The 26,100-nt window shown below is 42.9% G+C and overlaps 1 pseudogene across 1 annotated transcript in view; it reads left to right on the top strand.

The window, feature by feature from the left end:
• Window positions 1–24,749, top strand: part of LOC149319750 (suppressor of tumorigenicity 14 protein homolog) — a 29,833-nt pseudogene extending 5,084 nt beyond the window's left edge. Inside the window, exons 4-14 of the transcript XR_016279922.1 lie at window positions 2,981–3,123; window positions 4,348–4,445; window positions 6,162–6,274; window positions 7,028–7,161; window positions 8,416–8,520; window positions 9,137–9,245; window positions 12,057–12,181; window positions 14,193–14,376; window positions 17,484–17,755; window positions 18,254–18,390; window positions 24,591–24,749. The product of XR_016279922.1 is annotated as a suppressor of tumorigenicity 14 protein homolog (transcript). The remainder of the gene's footprint in view (window positions 1–2,980; window positions 3,124–4,347; window positions 4,446–6,161; window positions 6,275–7,027; window positions 7,162–8,415; window positions 8,521–9,136; window positions 9,246–12,056; window positions 12,182–14,192; window positions 14,377–17,483; window positions 17,756–18,253; window positions 18,391–24,590) is intronic.
• The last annotated feature ends 1,351 nt before the right edge of the window (window positions 24,750–26,100 follow it).

Here is a 26,100-nt window from a genome sequence, read left to right as displayed (position 1 = left end):
TGTTTGCGTGACACTAATTAGTTGAGACAAAATAATTTTCTGTATTTACTAATTTTGATACTTTTTTCTGTTTTATTGGGTTCCCCCCTCTTCTCCTCAAACTGGCAATACCAAAGAAGTGTCTTGTAGTTCAGGTGCAACTTTGTAGCATCATGTGAAAAATTTTTGTTAAATAAGTTCAATTTATAATTATATTCTGAATAAACGGTCCTTTAATATCTGATAATTTTATGCCAAAGTTGCATATAATGGACTGTATGTTCCTTAAGCAACAAAATGACTTTTCAATTGGTAGGGTGTGTGTGTATGTGTGTTGCATTTTTTCACGGCTTTCAAAATTTCTGTCCCCGCCACCGCCCCCGAAAAACGAAAACAAATCACTTTCCTCCCATGGATTTAACATTTCTGGAAATTTTACATCTCTGTCTAGCTAGCAGAATAGATTTGGCATGCCAAAGTTTACAAGTTGAAATGTCAAATAGGATTTTAGGTAGCAAATTCTAAGAGGTGGAGGACAGTCTTTTGCTTCAGAGCCTGGAGAGTTTGTCAGTCAGCACTAAACTATATCACACCAGCCCTGCTGTTAGGTTGACTACGATGACTACCTCAGGCATCAGAGATTGCATTTCTCAAAAGGAGAGTAATTTGTTTGTTATTTAATTTATTATGACAGGATGTTTATTGTCAAGAAGGGAAGAGGTGCTTGTGAGATTTGCCCCAGAGCATTATGTACCTTGATTTTGAGAAGCAACTTTTGATGCTGTGCCTAAGACAGGAAAAGTCTTAAGCACAGCATAATTTTGGGCCAGCCTTGAATTTGGTGGATTAATGGCATGATTCAGTAAAGGCACAAGTGGCCAGAATCTGGAGCTACTGGTTTTTAAAGATTTCTGACTTCCAAGTGTTTAATAATTGTTATTTTGTGCCTTCAAATCACCTTTGACTTATAGCAACCCAAAAGCTAGCCTATCATGGGGGGGGGGGGGGGGGGGGGGGTTGACAGAATTTGTTCAGAGGGGGTCTGCCCTTGCCTTAGTAGCAAGAAGATAACACTATAAAAATTATAGTGTATAAATTAAGTGAAGTACAGTGCGCCCATGTTATACGTGGGTGCGCCTTACGCAGCTTCCAGCATAAGCCAGAAAAAACCCTCACGTGCCCCAGAAGAAGTAATGGGGCACGTGCCCATGGTGCGTGCACCGCGCCGCAGGTACGAGCCCCATTACTTCTAATGGGACTCAAGTATACACGTTTTTTCCCTTATGCGAGTGTGTCCGGAACAGATCCCCCGCGCAAGGGAAGGGTCCACTGTATTTGTTATTGTTAATTGTCTTCAAGTTAACTTCAACTCATGGCAACCCTGTAGCTGAGACCTCTCGAAGTCCCTCTGTCCTCCACTGCTCTGCACAGGTCCTGCAGGTTCAGGCCTGTGGCCTCTTTGACTGAGCCTAACCATCTGGCATGTGGGCTCCCTCTCTTTCTAATGCCCTCTACCTTTCCTGGCATCACTGTCTCTTTCAATTATTCAATCCTTCTCATGATGTCTCCAAAGTACAATAGCCTCAATTTAGTCATCCTGGCTTCCAGGGAAAGTTTGGACTTGATCTGTTCTAGAACCCTTTTTGTCTTCTTGGTCATCCACGGTATCTTCACCACTCTTCTCCAGCACCACATCTCAAAAGGAAGTATTAGTACCATTGTATTCTGCTTTGGTCAGACCAAACATAGAACATTGTGTCCTGTTCTAGGTTCCACATCTGAAGAAATGTATTGAAAAGCTGAAAGATGTCTGGAGAAGGGAGACCACAATGGAAAGGGTTTAGGAAAAAAGCTATATGAGAAGTGTTTACAGGAACTGGGTATATTTATCTTAGAATACTGGGTCTGCAGTAGCCAACATTCCTTTTCAGTTTTCTTCAGTTAAACTCCTGTACTCCTGTCTGTACCTGGCTCCACCATCAGCATCTGAAGAAGTAGACTAAAGTCTGCAAAAGCTCATGCCGCAAACTTCTTCTTCTTTTCCAGTTAGTCTCAAAGGTGCTACAAAATCTTACACATATTAATTCTACAGACTAACACAGCTGTATCTTTTTAAATCATAGCTAATGTTAAAGGATGATGCGAAGTTGCAGTCTAACACCTGGAGGGGCCACATGTCTGTTCTATCTGAGTCATCATCATTCTATACTTTTGATATTTCCCCACACCCTCTATGGCCTCACAATATATCTCACCATGTGTATATATTCTGGAAACTTGATAATAGAACTGCATTAGGGTTGCCGGGTCAGAACTATACCAGGACTTCAAATTTCAGAGCCAAACCCTGAGACCTAGGAATGATTCCATTGTGACATCACAGGGGGCAGGCCCTGAGGAGTGGGCATTTGGAGAGAGATTGGATGCCCACTTCTTAGGGGTACTTTAGTGGTGGATTTCTGTACTGGTAAGAGGACAAACTAGATGGCCCTAAGGGGTCCTTTCCAAATCCATGAGTCTATGATTCTGTTTTCAAGGTAATATTATAAGGGGAAGCTGCTGCTGATGTCACTAAGCAAGAAACATTGGGCACAAATCACAGGGTCACAGAGTATGTAAATCAAATACAAATATCTGACTCTAACAAATAAGGAAAATGTATACACAAACATTTTTCCAGGTGGACCTCTTACCCTGAGATTCCTTCCCCTTATCCTGAATTGCAGAGAAGAGGGGACAGGTCCTGGATTCTGGAACACTACATTTCATGCATCTAATTAAATGGGTTCTAGTCCTTGAAAGCCGATGGCAGAATATATTTGGACTAGAAATCTACATAGCAATGCAACATGTTACAGTTTCATCATTCTATCAGTTAATGGCAATATGTTACTTTCCGAACAGTAAAATGAGTTACAGGAATTAATTACTTTTTAAAATAATTTCCAAGCTCTAACTGGAATTAATTCACACGCTGTTAATTAACTTGAATATATTTCAGGTGGTGTGGAATATCTGGAGCATGGACTCCCCCAGTTATACGTGTAACTTCATCAAGTAATGTCATGTTGGTCACGTTCTCCCTGGATCGAAGAAAAGAGAGCAATATATTGAGAGCATACTTCCAAGCAGTTCCTAAAATTGGTATGTGGTTACCAAATTCCAAAATAGGTTGGACAAGTACTGGTGATCTGTTTGGAACATTTCTCTGAAATGAAATGGAGACTAAGTCCTAGATAATCTGCAGAGATTAGTTGTGCAATCTAATGTATGCAATCACAGAATTACATCTGGGTGAAGAAGAAAGAGTCAAAATAATGCATGTATAACTTTGTGGCACACCAGAAATAGCCTAAAGAAATATTTATAATTCATTTATTATTGTTCTGGAAACTGAGGGCTTGTCTAGGGAGCAGGGGAAAATGTCAAACTAATGCTGAAGCAGTTCTCACAACGAATGTCAACTTCTGGGAAGATACCACAGTTTTTGGCATGTGAACAGCTGGATCAGGCCTTATTTGGCACAATCCCTTGTCCACATGTCAAGTGCTGTGTCTTCCTTCTTGCCTGCACTGAGCAGCACAGGGGAAGGGGATGGCCTAATTTGAGAGCCACTGCCAGCACTTCCTCCCAGGCATCAGCTCTATGTAAAGCCTGCCCAGCATGCTGTCACTTCTTCTGAGGTCAGAGTAGAGTGCTCCTGGGATCAACAAGGAGGGGATAGAGCAACCTCCTCCTTGTTGATCACCTGGTAGCATGCCCATTCTGACTTCAGTAGAAGCAACAGCATGCCACCTGCCCCAGGCAGTCACTTGGAGGAAGCTGCTTGGCTGGTGAGGCTGCAGCGGCAACAATGTGATGGAACCAAGGAGGATAGGCCAGCAGGGCTAATGCTGCATCGTGTGCAGAATGATGCGACGTCACATCAGTTTCAGTCCAGTGCATGTGAACACCATTGTAGTCGATCCAGGGCTAATCCTGGGCATAATGTTCCAGACTGGCCCCAGGTTAAGTGGCCAGTACAAATGTCACCTAAATCTTATTGTTAGTCCCAACTGGAGCAGACTTATTTATTCAATTGCTGAATGATCAATAAAAAAATGTAAATTCCATTAATTCAATGGTTTTACTAAAGCTGGCACTAGCAACTGGGTCTAGGCCAATGTCTCTACCAAAGTTTAAATGAATTATCATACCTGAGCAACTTTTCCCCAAACAGCTCATTCTTTATATGTAAATGTAATAGTATGCATTATGCAGTTTATATTGTATCCCAAAAATATGCAGAAGAATGGCATTAAAAGGGATGGAATAAGCATTATTCCATGATTTGCAAAACAACAGTTCTGTCTCTTTTTTCCCTATTAGCATGTGGAGGCTGGTACAGTTCTTGGAATGGGACAGTAATTTCTCCTTATTATCCAAGTTACTATCCTCCAAATATTGACTGCCACTGGATAATCAGGGTATGTATTCTCAAGGGAACAGGTGTAAGCTTTTCAAATCATCATCATCATCATCATCATCTGAAAAACAGGCAACTTTCTTCTAAAACAAGAAGATCTGAAGAGAACAAAGCAAAACAAGGACAGGCATATTAGTTTTAGGTGCAATTAAAGATACTTGCTTATACAAACATGATTTGTCATCTGTATGAGCCTAACATAAATTTTGGATTACATTTTATTACATTTTAGTATTCTTCCTTCATCTTACTCAGGGTAGCATATATGGCCATGCTTCTACTAACTTCACAGTCTCAGTCTAGGCTAGGTTAGTGATGGCCCAAATTCACTTTGATCTTCTTCACACTATGCAGTTATAGGACTTTGCTACCTTTTGTTTCACTTTAAATGCCTATAATTTGAATTTTGGTGAGGCACTAGCATTCTATGGCAGAGAATCCTAAATACGTCATGAAACTCTAATCCAATTATTTCATAGGATGGACCTGTCACACTTCCACTGGTATCAAAGTGCTATAACTTTAGTGTGAAACCAACCTTACTTTTACAGCTGAACAACTGTGTGAACAGAGGTTTCACAGGGCAAAGTCCAACTCCTTCTCCACATTGCATCACATTCACATGCTTACTAAATAATTCCCAATTATAGTTGGCCCTTTGTTTTTGCAGGGGATCCGTTTTGGACCCACCCACTCAACCACCCTGTGAAAATGGAGGCTTATGAATATTGAAGCTGCATAGGCTTGAATGGGGCACTTCTATATGTGTGGCCCATGCGTTGTGCGTGCATGCCATTGAAAATAGTGGAGGTCACTCCCCTACGGATATTCAAGGGTGTGGATCTCAGATCTGCCAGTTAGGATGGGTGATTGTATATAGTAAAATGCGAAGTACATAGTGACAGGATTTTAAATGAGATAGGCCCCATCAATGAGTATGAATAATATTGCAAAGGCCCAGATGAGAAAAGGTACTACGATGCCAAGAGTGCTTGCCATCTTTGATTCAGTCCACATGCACATACCAGTAAAGATAAAGCAAAGGGCAAACTATATGGAGCATTACTTCATGCTTAAACTGACTGCTTTTATGGCAGGGAACTGTTATGGAACGCTAATCTCATGCTTGTTCTGGATTGGGGCCCACACCATTGCTTCCTTCAGTGTCTTTGCCAACCAAAGTACTATTTACTGAAAAGAGCATCTTTGGGGTAATTAGTAGAAAAGCAAAGGACAATTTTCAGAAGAAAACCTATATAGCTCCCCAGTTCAAATTCAGACTGCATACTGAACTGGGGCTCATGCTTTTTCTCCAAAATATAAACTGCCACGTTTAACACATTTGTTTAAACATGTAATATCAGCTGATGTTTCAGCTTCACTGAGCAAAATAGGACTGATTTATGAGTAAACATGGATCCTTTCATATTACACAATCATAAAGTTATAGTTCATCCATGGCAATATCTCATGGAATCCTGGGATATTTAGTTTGATGAGGAACTACAGCTCTCTAGTGGAGAATTCAAAATACCCCTCCCTAATCACAGGATGCCAGAGAATGTTGGCACATCAGTTAAAGTGGAACCATAGCTCTATAAAGAGTTCAATGTACAGGACTGTGCTGTACCAATGCACTATATCACAGGGTAGGCAAGACAATAAATGCTCCCCCCCTTTCCTTTTATCTTTTAAAAACCTATTCTTAAAATCTTAGGCACCACTACCAGGATATCGATTGCTATTGAAAATTCTTGTAATACAAGTGCAAGAACAATCTCCAGGATCCAAAAAATGTGACAGGGACTGGCTGGAAATTGATGGACTTAGGTGAGCTGTATACTCATCTGCTACTTATCAAAGTTTTGTTTGCTTAGGTTTTTTTAAAACATGTTTAGCATAATAGTAAATGAAATTAAAAAGAAGGGTGATGAAAGTAAAATGTGAGCATTTGAAAAGAAGATTTTTTTTTGTTGGACTTGTACTTTCTTTTTGAAGAAGAAAGGAGGCTACTGTGAAATAAAGACAGTCATGTTAAAGTCATGTGTCTCTGTGGAATGACAGAAAATCCACTCTTTCACTTTTCCACAGTTAACTGGGAAGAAAGAAAAAGGTTTACTTTTTTTAAAAAATGAATGCTTCTTGCACTGGGAAGTGTGGCCAAGCATCATCTTTTATAGAGGACATTTTTTGATTTGATACTGCCCTGTGTTGGAAGAGCAGCCCATGAGACTTTGGAGTGCTAGTGAGGTTCTTACAGTAGAAGTGGGAATGCAGTCCTCCCTTTCCCAATTTATACTCCCTGAAAAAGGCACTTTTCTTTGACAAATACAAATGCCAGCCCGGGTTAGAATTGTTAGAGTTAGCAACCTTGGCATGCCGATACTTTGTTAGCTTGCATTATGATGACTACTGTTTGCTTGTTTTACCACACCTGCACCTTTCCTGCATCATTCTAAACTCCCTCCATAAATGCAGCAAAGAAAAAAAAAAAAAGAAAAAGAAAAAAGTAGCAATTGGTTAGCTTTGTTGAAATTATATTATGCTATGGCTGTAATGTTTCTTCTGTGTCATCCTTATCAGATATTGCAAGCCTATCATGGAAAGCAACAGGGTCAAGGAATATGGCAATTCAGTTGCAATCAGCTTCCATTCAGATGAACTGGTCACAAACAAGGGTTTTTATATTGAATTCAGAGCATTCAGCCACACAGACTGTAAGTGGACACAGGTATTAAAGGTGTTAGTTTCCCTTCCAATTAGCTTTTGGATATTGAGATTGAAAGCAGTGTGAAATTAAGGCATGCCGAGGCTGCATGAGCATACCTGTACTTTGCAATGATTTGATATTATTATACTTGCTATGCTCCATCCAACCAAGTCTTGGCAGAGTAAGATGTAGCCTCCAGGAACATATTTGGAGCTACAAATAGTTTATGGGGGTATAATTTGGTTGAGAAGTGTGCTGAGGATTCAGAGGACAGCCAAAAAGACAAACAAGTGAGTCCTAGAGCAGATCAAGCAAAAAATCTCCTTGGAAGCCAAGATGACAAAATTGAGACTGTCATACTTCAGACACATCACGAGAAGGCTTGACTCATTGGAAAGAACAATAATGCTATGAAAGATGGAGGGAAGTAGAAATAGAGGAAGGCTGCATGCTAGATGGATGGATCCTATTAGAGAGGTCACAGATATGAGTTTGTAGGAGCTAAGCAGAACAGTGGAGGACAGGGAGTCTTGGAGATGTCTCATCCACAGGGTTGCCATGGGATGAGATTGACTGGAGGGCAGTTAACTAGTTATTTTCTAGAAAAGTGTCTTGTGTTTCCCACTATATAAACTGGAGAACAGCGGGGACTCACTCGCATATAAGAGGTTGTGGCCAATGGGATCCTTTTTATTGTATATTTAACTGAAGTCATACTGAGGGAGGGTAGGACTCTGTTAAAGAGTATATGGGTATGGGCTTGCAGGAATTAAGCAGAGCAATGAAGAATAGGGGGTCTTGGAGATGTCTCATCCATAGGGTCACCATGTATCAAAATTAACTTGTGGGCAGTTAACAACAACAACAACAACAAAGTGCCGATCTGACCCAACAATGTAGGAGGGAGAAGAATTTCCTATTACTTGTTTCAGAAAGAAATGGGAAACACACGTTAGACTGAGTATTTTGCTTTGAGGGGAAGGAGGGTGTTAACAGGCTCCAACTGGGAATCCCATAGGGTTGTGGGCTTCTTCTAGCAATCCAGATTTCAGGAGTAGTGTTGAAATATCCGGAATCTTGAAGAAGGAAAAATGAAAAGTTACTTCAATGTTCTTTCTATCTTCCCTTTTGCAGTTATAACTAAAAGCTATTATTACAGCAGTACTATCTTTGTGTTATGCTTGCTATGAGAAATAGATTTGCTTGCACTGTTATCCAGTATCACCACAACTATACTAATTTGAAATATTGTGCCCTTTAGCTTGTCCTATGCAATTTAAATGTTCAGACAGAACATGCATCCCTTTAAACAGTAAATGTGATGGATGGAAAGACTGCACAGATGGAAGTGATGAGGTAGACTGTGGTAAGTTGATTGTTAAATTAATTCCTTTGATATTTATAATGCACAGTAAGGGACGCGCTGGGAAGGGGATATGTTTTTTAAAATATGACAATAACATTTCAAGTTAATTAGAATCTTAACTAGTCTAGACTCTTTGGGTAACCATTCATTTCTCAAAACTAAAATAATTTATAATGTTTGGTCTTGTCAAATGTTTAATAAATCAATCAAAAATTGATCTTGCCTTCTCATATAAAGAGATTTGGAGAAAAACAAGCAAAACTGTGTTCAATAAAGTAAAAAATTTTGGTCTACCGCAAGCAGTTACTGAGAAGTTAAAAAGCTTGTTTAAACACATGGAACAGTCAGGATACATTTTCACTACATCCATAAACCAGTTTAATAGTAATTCTCACTTCCTAGAGAATCCTGGGCTTTGTACTCCAGTTACTGTCTTGGGCTGTGACTGGAGTTTTCTAACAAAATTCTTAGGATAACACCAAACGACAGTTTGCAGTGCTCCTTAAAGGAAATCATGATAGTAAGAGTAATACAAAATCAATCATGGCTGTACTGTGGATAAACTTTCTGCGATTGTGTATAATGCTACAATCTTGACTATGCAGGTTTTCCCTAGGTGGCAATCATGTTAAGTGTGATAATGGGAAATGTAAAAGCTGATCTGAGCCTTGTGATGAAGATAACAGTTGTGAAAATGAAAGTGGTGAGGAAGAGAAGAAGAAGGGGAGGAGGAAGAATACAGTTGCTGTAAGCTTGCCTAGGAGGGTCGCCGCCACAATAATACCAAGATCCACATATGGAGGAAAGGCCACAACTATATTAAACAAACAGCAAACAAAGTAGGGTTGGCCCAAAGCATGAGGTTTGGATCTGTAACACTGTACAACTCCCCAGTTGTTCGATGAACTGAAATGACTGCTTCCGGCCAGGCTTCAGGACGACATAGGGGCTATGCAAACGCCATCTTGCAGACACGCAACCAGCCAATTACATGTTATCAGTCAAGCCCTTAGTCAGTGGGAGGCGCTGGCATGATGTGGCCCCCACAATGGCCACAACACATGCCCTCAGCACTCCTGGGTCCCAAAGACTCCCAATCCAGTGCTACACAGCTGTGAAAACCACGCCCACCAGATCCATGACCTATGCTGCTGCCCCTGAAGTTGTGACAGGAAAAAACCACAAACCGGAGGGAGGGAGGGTGGGAGAACTGAGCTGAAATGGCGTGGCAGAGGAGCGCTGAAGAGGAGGAAGAGCCGGGAGGGAGGGAGCCCTGCCTCCAGGCCAGCCGACCAATCAGCTGCCTGGAGGACCAGGGCACCAAAGAGAGGGACCTCCCACCTCCTAGAGAGGGCCGATGGGAGGTGGAAGTCGCTCCTCTCTCCCCCCCCCCCCGACAAGCCAATCACGGGCCTGCCCGCCCCAGCAAGGCATGCTGGGTCGCAGCCGGGCCTGCCACAGGACAGTGCACAGTGCAGGCCCCCGGTGGCAACCCGGCCAGTCCGGGTGAGTTGGACGCCACATTTGTGCTAAACTAATTTTAACCTGGAAATGGGATTTGGGCATCTTGAGAGTTCTTGTTTTATTTTCTGGTATGCACTTTCCATATAAACCTTGGTCAGAGCTTGGAAGACTTGATTTTTTTGGATTACAATCTTCCAGCCATTCTTCTGAGAACTGTAGCCCCACCCCCCACCCCAAATAATAATAATAGAATCACAGAATCATAGAGTTTGAGGAGACCACAAGCACCATCCAGTCCAATCCCCTGCCATGCAGGAACACAGAATCAAAGCAGCCCCAACAGATGGCCATCCAGCCTCTGTTTAAAGACCCTCAAAGAAGGAGACTTCACTACACTCCAAGGAAGTGTGTTCCACTGTCAAACAGCTGTTACCATCAGGAAGCTCCTCCTAATGTTGAGGTGGAATCTCTTTTCTGTAGCTTGGATCCATTGTTCCAAGTCCTATTCTCTGGAGCAGCAGGAAACAAGCTTGCTCCATCCTCAATATGACATCCCTTCAAATGCTTAACCAGGGCCATCATATCTCCTCTTAACCATCTCTACTCCAGGCCAATCAGGGCCATCATATCACCTCTTGTTGTTGTTGTATTTATTTATATCCCACCCGTTTCTCAAAACTGGGACTCAAAGCAGCTTACAAGATTAAAACAGTACAATTAAAAACAGATAAAAGTATTACATTAAAACAGAAATAAATTATGTCAATATTAAAACAGATAGCATATAAAAGAGTAAAATATATATTTTAAAAATGGGATTTGACACGAAGAATGTAGGAAGCCACATCTTTTCTAAGCTAAACATAGGCCCTCTCCAGACGGGCCTTTTAGCACATAAGGAATACGTGCTAGGGTTGCCTCGGGGCGTCCTTTATAGACACTCCCTAACCCTAGCACGTACTCTGTACGTCAAAATGGTAGCGCCCTGTACAGATGGGTGCCGCCATTTTGACATGATGGTCGTCCTGCGTCCAAACGGCGCGGTGCAGCCATGATGTGCTCGCACTGCTACAGATCGCATAGGGCACCCTATTTGCGGTGCCGGAAGGAGCTCCTTCCTAGGGAGCGCCTCGTTCCTGCAGCTACAAAATGGCTGTGGTAACGAAGCTGGGGGGAAAGGGTCTGAACAGCCCCTTTCTTTCTTGGCATTGGCTCCCTGGGGCATGAAGCCCCAAGGACACCCCTTTCCAGGCCGGGGGGAAGCAGTGTTTTGCCGCTGCTCCAAGGCCTAGAAACGTGGCGGATTGGGGCCTCCGGGGATGCCGCTGCCAAAGGAGTGGTCTGTATCCTGCCATACTCATCTCCCCAAGTCTATCCTCATAAGACATTTTGGTGTTTTTCAGGACTGGTAGCCCAACTTTGCTCACTTTAAAGGTTTCTTCTTTCCTGTTGATGTTATCTAGGTGTTTGTGGATTTCAATGGCTTCCTTCTACATTCTGATCTGATAGTTGTTGGCCTGGTCCAGAATTTCAGTGTTTTTTAACAGCATTTTATGCCTAGGATGGTTTATAATGTGTTCTGCCACAGCTGATTTTTCTAGCTGACTCAGTCTGCAGTGTCTCTCATGTTCCTTGATTCATGTTTGAACACTGCATTTGGTGGTCCCTATGTAGACTTGTATGCAGCTGCATGGTATATAGTAAACTCCTGTGGCCACAAGAGTGTCTCTCCTGTCTTTTGCTGAGTGAAGCATTTGCTGGATTTTCTCAGTCAGTTTGTAAACCCACAGAAACTATGGATGCCAGCCATGAAAGCCTCCGACTTCACATTGTAAATGATCTCTTTCATACATAATCTTAGTAATATAGTTGCTAATTTCTATAGTATGCAGCTATTCCAGTATCAAAGTGTAGCTTTCAATTTTCTTTGCCTTGTTCAGTCTATTGCCAAGATAACTATGAAATGATGCTATTAAAATGTATTGCAAAATCCCTTGTGTTCATTATGCAGCATGACCAATATGACAGTACCATTCAATACACTAATATCTTCTTATGTCTCATGATGTCCTTTCAGCATATAGAAGTTGTTCACAGCATGCTTATGAATGTCTAAATGGAAAGTGTCCCATTAAGCCAAACCCAGAATGTGATGGCATACGTGACTGTGCCGATGGATCTGATGAAATGAACTGTGGTATGTAATTAATGAGTACATTATTGAGGTGAATCAAACACTGTCTCTGTACTTCAGCAGCCATATCAAGACTGCAAATCAAAATTTTGTACATGGTAGGCCCTGTGTCATGAAAAATAGAAAACTGTTGTTAGTTTATTTTTAGTCAAGATAGGAAAATAGACTTTTCTGTATCATGTAATAAGACATCTCAACCACACTTGGATATGCTATAGCAGGATGTGGTACATGGCCAGGCCATGCTGGTTGGTACATTATGGTTGTAAGGTTTTGGGAGTATTAGTCCAAAATTAACTTTTTGTAGCTTTTCCAACCATGTTGATTTGGGGTGAAGGTGGAAATTCTGATTTATATTAGATTTGTTTAGTCAATTGAACGTATGTATCTAGTAACTTACCAGATTCTCGTTGATTCTGTCAATTTACTCCAGTTGGGACTAAGAACTGGATTTAAGCCAGAATACCACCTTCACTCCACACCGAGACCTTCATTTAGGCTTTCCTTTGCTGCTTGATCTCAGATATTAATATTCTAGGCCTGTCTGGTTTATTGTAACTATGATGTGTGCATGGAAGACATCCCAGAATCCTGACTTCAGTGCTGAACTGACAGGGTTGTATGACATGCACACCCTGATAGGGAGCTGTGCAGGCTCAAGGGAATGTGTATATCTTAATACATGGAATAATCCCAGAGTTTGGAAATATACAATAGCTCCCAGAATGCCCTGGCTGGTTGATTATGAGAGTTGGTCCATAAAAATAATGTTTCTAAGAGTTGGTCCACTAAGGTTGGTGTCACCCAGTGTGGGGTGGTGGTGGCAGTAGTAGTGGACTGCCTTGCATGACCACATGGCTAGACCCAGAAAGACATGAACAACTGGATGGGAAGGTGAGCAAAGCAGAAAACTGCTTAACCCTCCCTTCTTTCCTGCTACTCTGCTTGCCCATGTGGCCAGACTCAGAAAGGTGAGGCAGGGTGAGGGGAGGCGGGGGGGGCAGTGCTTTGCAACATTCCCCCCCCCCCATACAAATGGAACAAAAAAGCAAAAGCAGATGGGAAGAGAAATGGCTTGATCCAGTGATGTGTTGAGGTCTGGTCAGGATGTATGTGTGCCATTTCATTTCCCCCATTCCTAAACTGACTGGGAGAGCCAACAAACATGTGAAATTTTTGAGAACACTGCAAGAGACACATGGGATAGTTTTTTGTGGGTTTTTCGGGCTATGTGGCCATGTTCTAGCAGAGTTTCTTCCTGACGTTTCGCCAGCATCTGTGGCTGGCATCTTCAGAGAATTCTCTGAAGATGCCAGCCACAGATGCTGGCGAAACGTCAGGAAGAAACTCTGCTAGAACATGGCCTCATAGTCCGAAAAACCCACAAAAATCTATGGATGCCGACCATGAAAGCCTTCGACTTTACAGACACACGGGACTTTGCATTATATCTTAGACTCTCCAAAGTGAGAACCTAAACACTTTATATCAAAAGTAGCCAAAATGAGGCTGCATATAGCCCTCAGGCTCCTAATTTGCAGGCCCTAAATCTTCCAAAGCATCCAGACCTAAAAAAAGTTCCATTTTTTTGCATAGAACCTTACCCAAACAGAGTTAAAAAATAGTGTAAAATAGAGCAGTTTTGCCCTTCTCTAATTCCTCAAACCTGACATGGCAAAATTTATTAATGAGCAAGATCAGACAACTAGGAGAGGATGCAGCAGTTTAGTTTCGCCTGAGCCTACCAGGAAGTGCAAGAATCTGCCTCCTCTCCTGCCATACAGTTAACTGAATGGAAACACAATTTTCAGTAGCTGAAGTAAGCAGAGGACAAAGGGGAAACATGAGAGGAGGGAGGAGAAACGGGAACATTTGAAAAGCTGCAGAAAAAGTGGGATGACAGAGAATTAATCAGGACTGTTGCTGCCAAATTGGAACAGTTGGAGAATTGCTCTGCATAACTGGATGTTTTCAGATAAGTAATCTCTCTGCGTATATATATTTTTTGCATTAGCTTGTGGAAGGAGTCACCTAAAAAGGCCCAGAATTGTTGGTGGTGAAGATGCAAGGTCTGGAAAGTGGCCTTGGCAAGTAAGCTTGCAACTGGGTACATATGGCCATATATGTGGTGCGTCTATTATTTCCAATAGGTGGTTGGTATCTGCTGCCCATTGCTTTCAGGACTCTGATTCTATAAGGTATGTGCCATGTGACATAACAAATTAATTGCTAACAACTGACCAGTGCTGGCTGGTAACGTTAGTTTAGAGTTCAGCATATCATATACATATTAATATAGTACTATCAAACTGAAGTATTTGGAGTAAATAGTACTTGGCAAAATAAATAAATGTTCTACTCCCACCTAGTGGAAATTAGTTTTATTGAACACATTGAACTCAGTAGGAATTACCTGTGACTTGAGAGGGGCAGAATTGCTGGGTTAATTGTGTTTTTATCAGATGTCTTAATTGACAGCATATCAAAGATCAAAATTGATCCAGCACCCTTGGTGGGGATGCTGTCTACAATAAACTCCCAGCAGTTGCCTTGTAGAAATGCACTGGGGAGCGGGGGAGGCAATACCTCTGATTCCCATATGTGACACATTGTGTCACCTCAGCCACAGTTTCCCATAATTAGGAAGGAACATTCCCATCACTTTCAGATATTGGAGTGCCCCTTGCAAGATGTAAAACCATATTCCCAAAGGTTCATTCCACCAAAAATCAAATTTGGGACCAAAATATATATTTTGGGGGGCTCCAAGTGGGCCACACTATTAAGTATGTAGGTTATGCAGTGCGTGATGCCCATTCCTTTTACAGTTTAAATTCATGATTTCTTTTATGCTAATTCATAGAACATAATGGCCAGTATTCTATTCCACCTACTTAATTACGTATGCTCATCTGTAACTGTTTTGTTTTCACAATCATTACTTACTCACAATTATGACACCGTTGCCATAATTGTAACTGCCCGCATCTTCTTTACCAGGCATCAACTGACAGGGAGAAGGAGGGCCATTTTGCTAGTAACTGGAGCATGGATGAATGGCATTTCTGTCAGATTTGGGGTTGAGCAGGTGGGCCAGGATAGGTTACTAAGTTAAGTATACTTATAGTTAACTAAGGCTGCATGTGCACTGCAGAATTAATCCAGTTTGACACTGCTATAACTGCCATGGCTCAGTTCTATGGAATTCTATAGTTTGTTGCTGCACCAGAGCTCTCTGACAGAGAAGACTAAATTTCTCATAAAAATACAGTTCCCAGAATTCTATTGCATTGAGCCATGGCAGTTAAAGTGGTGTCAAACTGGATTATTTCTGCAGTGTAGATGCAGGACCCTATCACATGGGGTTAAAACCCCATCTTACCTTTCCCAAATTCAGTGCTAGTTTGGGAGGCAGCCCGGTCCTGTCTCATAGAAATTGTGCTGAATCGCTTCCCTGGTCTGTGTGGGATGCAGCCCAGGTCCTGTAAGTGCTTCCACATTCCCTTTTCAAAAACTGGAGCTTCCGACTTAAAAAATGGCTGCCGAAGTAGCTTCCAGAACCTGGGCTGCATCTGAGATAGACCCGAATAGCAATTTGGCAGTGATTTCTGTGTGATAGGACCATCTGCCTCCTGCATTAGCACTGAATTCAGGAAAGGTAAGACAAGGTTTTATCCCCATGCGATAGGGTTCCTAGTCTAAGTAGCTGTTGTAGAATATTGGTCAATATTTCAATGTGTGACTCAGTTGGTGCTCTTGGACCTCTCAGCGGCCTTCGATACCATCGACCATGGTATCCTGGAATGCCTGAGAGAGTTGGGAATTGGGAGCACTGCACTCCAGTGGTTCAGATCCTATCTCTCAGGTAGATTCCAGATGGTGATGCTTGGAGACAGTTGCTCCTCTAAGAGGGAGCTTAAATCTGGGTGCCATTCTGTCTCCAATGCTATTTAACATTTACATGAAGACGCTGGGTGAGATCATCCGGAGACATGGGGCGGAGTGTTATAAGTATGCTGATGACACCCAGACATATCTCTCCATCTCCCGAACTGCTGCAGTAACTTAGGATGGCATCTCTCATCTGAATGAATGTCTTAGGACGGTAATGGACTGGATGAGGAAAAACAGACTAAAATTGAATCCAGATAAGACGAGGTACTTGCTGCAGGGACCACAAATGGAGATTTGTCAACTGGTCCTGGATGGGGTAACACTTCCCCTAAAAGACTGTGTCCACAGCTTGGGGTACTCCTCGACTTGTCCCTCCAGTTGTCAGCTCAGATAGATGCGACAGCCAGGAGTACTTGTTATTAGCTTTGGCTGATACGCCAGCTGCAGCCCTTCCTGAAACTGGGGGACCAAGAAATGGTAATACATTTATTGGTAACCTCTCAACTTGATTTCTGCAATACGCTCTACCTAGTTCGGAAACTTCAACTGGTTCATAATATGGCAGCCAGATTGGTCACCAGAAAACCTAGAGGCAACCACATAACACCTATATTAAATACAGTTCATTGGCTGCCAATCAGTTTCTGGGCATAATACAAGGTGTTGGTTATAACATTTAAAGCCCTTCATGGCTTGGGTCCAGCTTACTTAAGGGAGCGCCTCCTTCCACACAATCCACCCTGCATACTTAGGCCTTCTGATATGTGTTTACTGCAGCCAAGAAAGACCAGGTTGGCTGCGATTACCCAGAGGACCTTCTTGGCTGCTGCTCCTAAACTATGGAATGACCTGCCAGAGGAGATCCATCATATTACCATTCTTGACACCTTTAAGAAGGCCATCAAGATGGATATCTTCTGGAAGGCCTTCCCTGATTGATCCTCCCCCTCATTGATGCAGATTGTCCTTTGCATCAATTGCCTCAAATACCCCTCCCCCAATGCCTGCCTATTTTTAAATTTCAACTCTGTTTATTTTAATCTTATTTATTTTAGAGGTTTAATTAATTTAAATTATACTTTGATGATTGCATTTTAGTTAAGGGATAAGGGAGGGAATTTTAGTCTGTATGTGCTATGTATTTGTTTGTATAATTTTGTAAACTGCCTTGATCTTTCGCAAAGGCGGTATATAAATATATTATTATTATTATTCAGTCAACTACTGATGTTGTGTATTGCCAGAAAAAAGTGGAATTACTGATCTGAATTTCTCCTGCTTTATTATTCATTTCATGGGATTTATACACTTTGGGAGAAGGACACACCATCCCTGGGATCAACCGTTCCTACAGTTAATGGGATCTGTATAAAAACAGGGTCCAAAAGATTGTTTTCTTTGCCTTTTTCAGATACTCAGTAGCATCTGGCTGGACAGCATATATGGGTATAAGGATCATCAACAAAAACAACGATTATGTAGCAATGAGATCGATCAAAAGGATTATTGTCCATCCACATTATGACCAATATATCTCAGACTATGATATTGCCCTGTTGGAAATGGAGGCACCAGTATTCTTCACTGAGCTGGTACAGCCCATATGTTTACCAAGCACTCCTAGAGTATTTATTTATGGAAGTGTCTGCTATGTAACTGGCTGGGGAGCCATAAAAGAAAATAGTATGTTCATTTCTGGATATGTTTATTGCAAACTGCAAATATCCCTAATATACTGTATCTGTTATATGGACTGTAACGATAAGCTACTGTAAGAGTTTACTTTAAAATCTTTGCTTTAAAAAAGATGTTATAAATGCAATAAACTTTAGAAGAACAAGACAATGAAGATATGGCCTAATCAGATATTAGTTATGACTATTCTAAATACATATATCCTCAGTGATCAATGGTGACTTAAATTTTGATGTGTTCTTAATTTTATAATTTTATAAGCCATTGGGAAAGTAATGTCTCTAAGGTTTATAGAATGTTAAATTATAATTACATTCAATACATTCAATTTAGATAGTCCTGTGAATATCATGTGCACATAATCAAAGCAAAGTGAAAAGGTCTAGAATGGATCAGAACAGTTTTTCATTTTCATTTTCAGTATTTACAATCTGAAGTGTTATCTTTGACGTATTCAGTGTTTCTTCAACCCTTCTGTTGTTCCAGGCCAGCTTGCAAAAACACTACAAGAAGCCAAAGTGAAAATAATTAACCAAAGTGTTTGTAGCAAGGTTTATGATGACCTGATTACTTCTCGAATGCTGTGTGCTGGGAGCCTTAATGGTGGCATTGATGCATGCCAGGTAAAGCTGAAAGTAAAATTCTGAAAAGGAACAATGATTTGCATAACAGTTGTTTCAGATTAAGATTTTGATACCTATTTCCCCCCCAAAAAAGATGTCTAATCACAAATTTTCCAGCAACGTTTGCATAAAAAGGTACTTTGGGGATAGGAGCCCAGGGTAGACTGTCATTGGCATATTACTCTTTATCTACTGTGCTTGTCTTTGACATTCTGTAAAATGCCAAGAACATATAAAACCACAAGGCATTAGTATATGCCATACCCACTCACCTGCTCCTCTCGACCTGGGAGAACAAAGCCCCCTTTTATCCCTTTATAGCAGGAGAGGTCAACATGCAGATATTGCAGTATGCTCTCCTCCAGATCCTCAATGTATCCCCTCTGCCCCCTCAATAATTCTCTTTACTTCCCTATACTCTCTAAGTACCATGGATAAAATTTGCCATTGGAGCAGCTGTTTTAGGTTGTGAAGACTTTTTGGGGGCCTACAACAGGTCATTTTTTATTGTTGTGTGCCTTCAAGTCATTTCTGACATATGGTGACCCTATCATAGGGTTTTCTTGGTAGGTTTCTTCAGAGGGGAATTTCCATTGCCATTCTCAGAGGCTAAGAGATTAACAGACCATACAAGACCCCAAATGTGCCCAATGTGAAGAAATACTGCTATAGGTTAACACGTGGACCTAAATCTTATTATTAGTCCTGACTAGAGTAGAACCATTGAATCAATTGGAATTACCTATGGGCTGACTCACAATTCATCAATCAGTTCAGTGGGCCGACTTTAGTTGGGACTAGCCACCAGGATTCCACCCACAAGGATGTAGTTGTGCCTTTAAAAAAAAAAAACATACATGGCTTTGTAAGTATTTTGTACTTACCCCAAAATGCATTGAAAGCATCAGAAGTATATGAATTTCTGAGGCAATGTGTGCTTTGTCTTGTTGTCAGGCTCAGGAGGTTAGAGATAGATAGTTTCACAATGTAATGCAAAACCACCTCATTTATTTCCCATCTGTAGTTACAATTAGAATCAGTTTATAACAGTGTATTTAACTTCCATCAGTAAATCAACCTTGATTTGGGAGTGAAATGAAATGTAGTCCAGAATCCTATGATTACACTGTATTGGTATCTAAGCATGGAGGCTTAGATATTGGCAACAGAGGCAGGGAAACCAGCAATGGCAAAGGCTATGAAAAAAGAAAGTCATTCGAGAAATAGATTGGCATCCTGTTATTGACATATACAGGTATAAATTGAGCTAAGCATCCAGAGTGGGTTTTTAGACAATGTGCAACTGTCATATCTGAATGCTGGTGGTGTAAGCAGAGGTACGTACATGGAACTATTGTGCATGCAGTAGCACATTGTACTGCACAAAGCAGTGTGTCAATGCACATTACCACTGTGCATTACCTCTGAGCACGGCAGGTTGTCAGCCATGCACAATGACCATTGATCTACTAATTTATAGTCCCCTCCGCCTCCTCGCCGGACACCGCTGCCAGAGCCGCGTTTCTGCCGGGCGGCCTCCTCCCGGGGTGTCGGAGGTGCGCAGCTGCACACCGCCCCGGGAGTGCCGCCCACGGACTGCAGAGGGGACCGCTGCGGGACTCTGTTTTTATCTTCGGCTGGCCTTGGGGTTTTGCGGCAGCCGGGGAAGGGCTCTTTAAGGGACATCTGGGGGGAAGGCAAGGAGGAGGCTCACCAGGTGAGAGCGGTGAGCATAAAGCCGGGCGTCCGGACCTTCCTGCCATGCCCCCTCCGCCTCCTTGCCGGACACCGCTGCCAGAGCCGCGTTTCTGCCGGGCGGCCTCCTCCCAGGGTGTCGGAGGTGCGCAGCTGCGCACCGCCCCGGGAGTGCCGCCCACGGACTGCAGAGGGGACCGCTGCGGGACTCTGCAGTGCTACCACCGCGCAGCTGCGCAGCTGCGTAGTTGCGCAGCTTTTATCGGGCGTAGGGAGGTTGTGGGTTAGCCTTAGAGCAGAGGATGCCTGAGGTGGCTAACCTCTGCTCTCTCAATTGCTCGGGACGGGTGGGGGGAGGTTATGGATGTGGGGGATGCAGGGGCTGGGGAGGAAGGGGATAACATCGTCACGAGTGGAGCTCCTATTGAGGTAGTGTGGGGCAGGGGAAGGTATGGCGGTGGGAGAAGGGACTTGCGTTCCAGAGGAAGGCGAGATCGATGCGTCATATCTATCTCTCCTTCCTGTCCCCCTCCCAACCTAAGGGACCTGAGGGTCACTCCAACCGTGCCACAAACCCTGTCGCTGCTCCTGTGCAATGCCAGATCAATTAACAACAAGTCCCACATCCTCCACGACTTGCTGGAGGACCAAAATTGTGATCTGGCTTGCATTACCGAGACCTGGCTTGGGTCTGAAGGGGATGCTGTGTGGGCTCAGGCCCTGCCTGCTGGGTTCTCGGTGAAGGACCAGCCCAGGTTAGGTGGGCGGGGTGTGTGTGGCCTTGATACATAGGAACACCGTGTCCCTCACCAGGAACCACATCCGACAGACGTCCTACATCGAGTGTATTTACCTGACCCTAAAAGCGAGGGACAGTCTAGGGATTCTGTTGGTGTATCGGCCACCCCGTGCGCTAACGGACTCCCTTAACGAGCTGACACAGCTGGTCGCTGAACTGATGCTGGAGACGCCCAGGCTACTTGTCCTGGGCGACTTCAACATCTCCCTCACGGCCAGCTATGTTCCACCCGGTGCGGCTCGCGAATTCATGGATACCATGGCGGCCATGGGCCTGTCCCAGCTGATTTCGGGTCCTACGCATTGCGCGGGTAATATGCTTGATTTGGTCTTCTGTTCGGATGCGGATAATCCGTGGGCGGAAATAACTAATATTTCCCCCCTGCCATGGACGGATCATTTCCTGGTAGAGGCTACAATCAAGGTCTCTACCCAGATCCCCCCCCGGGGGTGGTGGACCTATTAGGATGGTCCACCCTCGAAGGCTGATGGAACCCAAAAGGTTCCAGGAAGCCCTAGAGGGATACATGGTTGGTAGTGACGGCGACTCTGTTGACGCCCTGACTGGTATCTGGAATACAGGTCTCTCTAGGGCTATACACAGTATCACTCCCAAGCGCCCTCTCAGACCCGCTTCCAAGTGCAAGCCCTGGTATACGGAAGATCTCCGGGCAAGGAAGCGGGAACTGCGACGGCTAGAGTACCGTTGGCGGAAACACCTTCGCTTAGACGACAAGGCTCTCCTAGACCAACTGTTAGAGGACTACGGAGAGGCGATACGAGCAGCAAAGAACTCGTTCTATGGTGCTCATATTGCGTCCGCGGAGTCGCGTCCAGCAGAGTTGTTCAGGGTGGTCAGGGAGCTAACTCAACTCCCTCCTGCCCTGAACCAGATCCTTGAACCTTCTAAGGCCTGCTGTGACCAATTTAATAACTTCTTCACGGATAAAACCTCTCGGATAAGCGAAGGTCTTAACGGCGACATTATAGCAGAACCTAGGGTAGAGGTGTCCAGGGCCTCCGTGGACTCCATTAAACTGGATTGGTTTGAGTTGGTAACTACCGATGATGTGGACAAGATCCTCGGAAGTGTTCGGAAGACAACCTGCTCTCTCGATCCCTGCCCCTCGTGGCTAGCGGCCCAGGGGGGACCGGCAGTAACGTCATTGTTACGCCGGATCATTAACACATCTTTGAGGGAAGGGCAATTTCCATCTGATTTAAAATTGGCCATTGTTAAACCTTTATTAAAAAAGCCCTCCCTCGACCCCCTGGTACATAATAATTATCGGCCAGTCTCGCTGCTGCCATTTTTGGGGAAGTTGATCGAGAGGGCGGTTGCAATCCAGCTTCAGTCGGTCTTGGATGAAACGGATTATCTGGACCCATTTCAAACTGGCTTTCGGGCGGGTTACGGGGTTGAGACGGCCATGGTCGCCTTGGTCGATGATCTCCGTCTGGGCATCGACAGGGGAAGCGTGTCCCTGCTGGTGCTCTTGGACATCTCAGCGGCTTTCGATACCATAGACCATGGTATCCTTCTGGGGCGCCTGGCAGAGGTGAGAATCGGGGGCACTGTGCTCCAGTGGTTCCGGTCCTACCTCTCTGGGAGGTCCCAGATGGTGCAGCTGGGAGACGTGTGCGCCGATGAGCGGGCCCTTAAAACTGGGGTCCCTCAAGGAGCCATTCTGTCTCCCATGCTATTTAACATTTACATGAAACCGCTGGGAGAGATCATCCGGAGACATGGGGCGCGGGGTTATCAGTATGCTGATGACACCCAAATAATCTTCTCTATGTCTCCGACTGATGCAGTGACTGAGGATGGCGTCTCTCCTCTCGTGGCCTGTCTGGAGTCAGTAATGGGCTGGATGAGGGAAAACCGACTCAAGCTGAATCCAGAGAAAACGGAGGTACTTGTGATAGGTTCCCCTGGTCCAGGAATGGCGGTGGTTCCACCTGTCCTGAACAGGGTCATGCTCCCTGTGAAGGACTCCGTGCGCAGTCTGGGGGTGCTTCTTGACTCGTCGCTTCACCTGACTGCTCAGGTGAATGCGACGGTCAAGAACACCTGCTATCAGCTTCGGCTTATTTGCCAGCTGCGCCCATACCTGACCCAGAGGGACCTTGAAACTGTGGTACATGCTCTGGTAACCTCGAGACTGGACTTCTGCAATGTACTCTACATGGGGCAACCCTTATACCAAACCCGGAAGCTACAAATGGTGCAGAATATGGCAGCCAGGCTGGTCACTGGTACTTCCAGGGCCAGCCATATAACACCGGTGTTAAAAGACCTCCATTGGCTGCCCATTCGCTTCCGGGCACAATATAAGGCGTTGGTGATTACCTATAAAGCCCTAAATTGCTTGGGCCCAGGATACCTGAAGGACCGCCTCTCCCCGTATATTCTGTCCCGCACCCTCAGAACATCTGGGCAGCAATTACTTAGGGTACCGGGGGCTAGGCTCACCTCCACTATGAGGAGGACTTTTTCCATCGCCGCCCCGGCCCTTTGGAACACGCTGCCCACAGAGCTCCGCTCGGCCACCTCCCTGGCCCAATTTAGAAAGGATTTGAAAACCTTTCTTTTTCAGTCTGCATTCCCCGAGTAAAGTCCAACCAGACCTCCATTCCTCTTTAAGGGCAAGAGGATTGGCTAACGGGGCTTTTAGCTATTTTTATTTTTATTGTATGTGTTTTTATGCTAGTGTATGTTGTTTATTTGTATTGTTGTTATTTTATTGTGAACCACCCTGATCTTGGGAAGGAGCGGTATAAAAATAAAAATTTTATTTATTTATTATTATATTAATAATAATTAATTAATAATTTGTTTTATTTATATACCGCTATTCCAAAGATCATAGCGGTGAACAGCAAGTAAGCTAATTTGCAAGTAAGCTAATTTGCCCCCAACAGTGTGGGTACTCATTTTAGCGACCTCGGAAGGATGCAAGCCTGAGTCGAGCTTGGGCCCTTTTGCTGGTCTTGAACTTGCAACCTTGTGGTTTTGAGTGAATGGCTGCAGTACAGGCATTTAACCACTGCGCCACCAGGGCTTTATATGTACTAGCTTTATATCCTACTGCTTCTCACTTACATTGTACTACATTCACATTCAGTATAGTGGCTGCATAATGTAACTCTGTGGACTGATTGTAATACTGTGCTGAAATAATTCAGAATCTTGGCCACTGTCTGATTAGAGCCATAAGATCCCTTGCCATCGCTATGCAAAATCTGAATGGGGCTCATCTGGGAATGGGAAACAGGCTTCTAGATGCATGCCTTTCTCCTGCATATACAAAAGTGGGTTGTGTGGAGATAGCTTCTTCTACTGAATTCCCACACTTAGCAACTGTGGATCAGTTGCATAGTTGCCATTGCCTGACTGGAAGGAGGGACATTGTGCTGACCAAATTATCATATTGGCAGCAAAGGAAATCCCAACTTTCCTTTGCCATTACCAGGAAGTTTAAACAAGTGTTTAACATGTCCTGGTAACCTGATATGGATTCTGGTGGACAGATGAATAATCAATCCAGATGTTTGCACATTAGGATTTATAGATTTAAATGATTATGCATAGAATATCACAAATCAGAAAGTGAGACATCATCTCACAATGTGCTGTGAAAATGAGTGGAAATAATGTAGTATCATTATCTTTCTTCTAATAGAGACACTTGTATCCTTCCATTTAGGGTGACTCTGGGGGTCCGTTAGCCTGTTTTGGAAAGGGAAACAGATGGTACCTGACAGGCATTGTCAGCTGGGGTGAAGGATGTGCTCGAAGGAATCGCCCTGGAGTTTATACCAAGATCACAGCACTTTATGATTGGATTCGTCAGTATGCAAACTGACCAATAGGTTGAACCCAAAACCAGAAAAGCATGTACTTTCTTATGGGAGTCCTCACTTATGATGAATAAAATGTGATATGAGTTTATAATTGTACTGTTATATTTTATAATATAATAAAGATAATTAAAGAAGAATATATGTATGTGTTCAGATAGATAATATATAACTTAAGCAGAAAAGTGCCATAAACTTTTTGTACTGATAACAAACAATATGGATTCAATCAAACAAGCATAATTTCCCAATAAGTGAATGTTCCATTATCAGATATATGAAAATGGAGTCACACTTTTTGATCAGCTATTTCAATGCTTCATCTGCTTTGCATCAGTTTTGAACTTGCTTTTGATAATTTTCTATTAAGATGGATTTTTTCCATATCAGATGTATCAATTTTTTGAGATATATGAATCTTTTGGATATTACACATATTTTGAAAATAAAGGATACTTTACTTTTCAGAATAGGAGCTGGATATTGTTTCAAGTTTTATTTATTTGTTTTTCTGTCAGAATATCTATGTGATCAATCTGCCTGACATCTTGCTTTTCTAAAATAGAGTTTTTAATAATCCACCCACCCTCCACAATGTCCTGGTAATATGGGGATGTCAATACAAAATGAACTGTATAGAAACTTAATAACATAAAAGTTTATATACCAAGTTAAACCATAAAGATTGCTCATCAGCTACAGTGAAGGTTATGCCAGGAGCTCCCTGAAATCTCAGTATTACCAGTCTGCTATATTTTGGGAGAAAGGCAAAATATAAGTGCAGTAAATAAAATAAAATTTATTTAAACAAATGGATGAGGGAAAATGGGGCTGGACAGACATAAAAAGAATTTGGACTTTTTTACACGGGAGGCAAGCATCATTAAATCGTGATTAAATCCCGCTAATAGCATGATCGGGGGAAGATTATCACATGTCCATTACTGTTTATGCATGGGACACAAATGGGACAAGCATGCGGGGGTGTGATAATCTTCCCCCGATCACATTATTAGCATGATTTAATCACAATTCAATGATGCTTGCTTTCTCCATTTGAAAAAGTAAAGGAGCTTCTCTGGTAACTGAGATATGCCTGAATATATTTGCAACATTTGCTGCATTCCTCTGGAACTTTCATTTTTCATGTTTGCTTTTGTCCCTTGATTTGCTTTCTCCTTTTGATCAAGATATTACTTAGGTTGTGTGTATGTGTATACAGACAAGTATCATTTTGGATTTTAAATTAAATCTGCTAAGAGACAGCTACCCACTCTTACATATATGCACATATCATGAACTTTGCAAACATTTATAAAAGGATAAAAAAAGAAAATGTTTAAGGAACTCTACATT

The sequence above is a fragment of the Sceloporus occidentalis genome, unplaced genomic scaffold, assembly GCF_023333645.1.
Source record: "Sceloporus occidentalis isolate IW3139 unplaced genomic scaffold, rSceOcc1.0.p SCAF_2, whole genome shotgun sequence".
Classification (NCBI taxonomy): domain Eukaryota; kingdom Metazoa; phylum Chordata; class Lepidosauria; order Squamata; family Phrynosomatidae; genus Sceloporus; species Sceloporus occidentalis.
The sequence above is the reverse complement of the archived record's forward strand: the minus strand, read 5'-3'. Positions and strand labels throughout refer to the sequence as shown.